Raw genomic sequence first — 2,652 nt, 5'->3', positions numbered from 1 at the left:
CTTATTCTTTTGTGGTAAAAACATTTAAAATCTATGCTTTTAGCAATTTCGAAATATACGCTGTTTTATTATTTATTATAGTTACTATTCTGTGCAATAGTGCTCTGTCACTTTGTTTCTAAAGTACCACAGGAAAGTAGGGAGATGCCTGATTTCAGACAGTGGTTCTCAATTGGCTACAAAACATAATCACATGAGAAGTTTTTTCAAATTATAAATGTTTATTTCCAAGCAGGGGTTCTGAACCCATAGCATTTCTCTTCTCTCCCAATTAAAAAATAAAAATAAAAAACACTTCATTTTTTATGTTACTATGTCCAGGACTAAAGAATACTTTTTTTTTTTTTTAACTTATAAGGAAAATTAAGAGAAATTGCAAAAAGTAAGTCATTTAAACTGGGAAGACAAATCATTATGCTAGATACTTTTTAATGCTGGGAGGATTCCACTGAAATTCTGGAATGAAGTTATTCTGACTTTTGTCTCTCACAATGTTCTCCCTTTCCTCCTACTTTACTTTCTACTCTCCAGTTATTTCCTTCCAGTATGGCACAGTGATTAAGAGTGCAGGTTCTGGAACCAGACTGCTCAAGTTCATATTCTACTCCACCAATAAATAAATAGCTCTATGACTTTTGGGCAAGTAACTGAAATTCTCTGCACCCCAGGTTCTTTAACTGTCAATGAGAATAAAAATAGAACCTACTTCATAGGGTTGTTATGAGGATTAACCAGTTAATATATAAAAAGTACTTAGAGTAAAGCTATAACATGGTAAGCAAACTATAACTCTGTTATGATATTACAACTTCTTCCCAGTCCAGGAATCCTTCCCATATTCATGCTCCCTAGAAAGAAATCTGTTTTGTTTTTCTACACTTTAGGAAGAGGCTCCATACATCTGGAAAGATAAGGCTGACTAATCAAAGGTAAAAGTAGTATTTACACAGGAAAATTTAAAAAGAATTGTTATGTATATATAATAAAAAGTATACAGCACCAAAATTCTTAAAGTTCTCACATCATTTCTGAAACTGATCTCTAATATTAAAGTAGAATAAAGGGTTCTTTTCTGGTATATTTTGAATGTTCAAATAATTTTTTCCTCAGATCAATTAATTTTTAAGGCTATATCCCCAGATAAAGTTTATTTTTATCCCTTTACTCAAATGCTTATATTTTTGGAATCACACTTAATGCACTAACCAAGATGTGACTATGGGAATTGAAGGGTAAGGGTAAGACAATACATGGAGTAGTTATATCAGTGTTTCCCAAACTGGCTAATTTATTATAATTACTTGAATGGTTGATAAAAATACAGACTTCTAGGGCCCATGCCACATCTACTTAAATAGGGGAAGGGCATAAAAGTGGAGAACCTCACATTCCTGACTGCAATAACTGGTTTGTCTTATAGGTATACCTGGATAGTCTGGGGATCACTGGTATACCCACTGTTGAAAATTACTTCTGGATCCTGTATCTTAGAAGCTGGTGATATCTGTATGGTCTGATATACACTGGACCAGTTCCTAAAATATGACAGTCCTAGAATCTTATGTTATAGCAAAATCCTCTACATATTCAACCAACCATCTAGAGATTAAACAGAAACAATAGCACAAAACAGTGAATTAACTAGCACTTTTGTTAAATACTTAAAATTTTTTAAATTAAAAAATATTGTAAAGTTATTATCTCTAGAGAAATGATATACTGTCTCAAAATATAATTATTTTCAGAGTTACATAAACATAAATTTTGCTTAACAATGCGTGCAACATGGGAAATAAATAGTTGCTCTAAAATAAAATGACCAAAAAAAAAAAAGAGCAAAAAACATCCAAATACCTCCTTCTCATTCAACAGAATTTTGTCCATTATTAACACAAATGACGGATGAATAGATAAACAAAATGTAGAACAGACATACAGTGGAATATCATTCAGCCTTAAAAAGAAAGGAATACAAACTCCTCAGCAGCCAAGTTCATTTTTTTTTAAAGATAAAAAAAAGAAAAAAAGTGGAAGGAAATTCTGTCACATGCTTGAAGACATTTTACCAAGTCACAAAAAGACAAATATTCTATGATTCCACTTCTATGAGGTACTCAGAGTAGTCAAAATTACAGTGACAGAAGGTAGAATGGTTGTCATCAGGCACTTGGAGAGTGGGTAATGGGGAATTCTTGTTGAATGGGTATGGAGTTTCAGTTTGGGAAGATAAAAAAAAGTTCTAGAGATGGATGGTGGTGATAGTTGCACACAAAGTGAATGTACTTCATGCAAGACTAAACTGTACACTTAAAATGGTTAAAATAATAAAGTGTATGTTATGTATATTTTATCATAACAAAAACATTGCTAAAGGTAAAAGAAGAGATAATTGCAGGAAGAGATAAAGGTGATGGGTTCTTTAGTACAACTGGAGGGGTAAAGCTTTAGATAAGAACAAGGGAATTAACTTGAGAGGAAAAGGAAGCAAAGAACATCCACAGAGAAGCAGATCAAGTGGGTAGATATGGTGATAGACACCAAGATGTTCCTATCTAATGGTTTCTAATCTCTATTTGAATTAGGGAGCAAGATCCACAGCTGAGTGGATGTAAGCAGCGGACAGAGAGTGAAAAGGGAGAGGACAAGAGGTAA

At 32.9% G+C, this 2,652-nt stretch overlaps 1 protein-coding gene across 2 annotated transcripts in view; it reads right to left on the bottom strand.

Annotated features, from left to right (window-relative positions):
- The window catches only part of EYA3 (EYA transcriptional coactivator and phosphatase 3), a 145,334-nt gene that overhangs the window by 81,223 nt on the left and 61,459 nt on the right, over positions 1-2,652 (bottom strand). The gene's annotated exons all lie outside the window — the stretch shown is intronic.

This window comes from Propithecus coquereli, unplaced genomic scaffold (assembly GCF_000956105.1).
Source record: "Propithecus coquereli isolate 6110/MARCELLA unplaced genomic scaffold, Pcoq_1.0 Scaffold239, whole genome shotgun sequence".
Lineage (NCBI taxonomy): Eukaryota > Metazoa > Chordata > Mammalia > Primates > Indriidae > Propithecus > Propithecus coquereli.
This window is presented reverse-complemented; position numbering and strand designations above follow the sequence as displayed.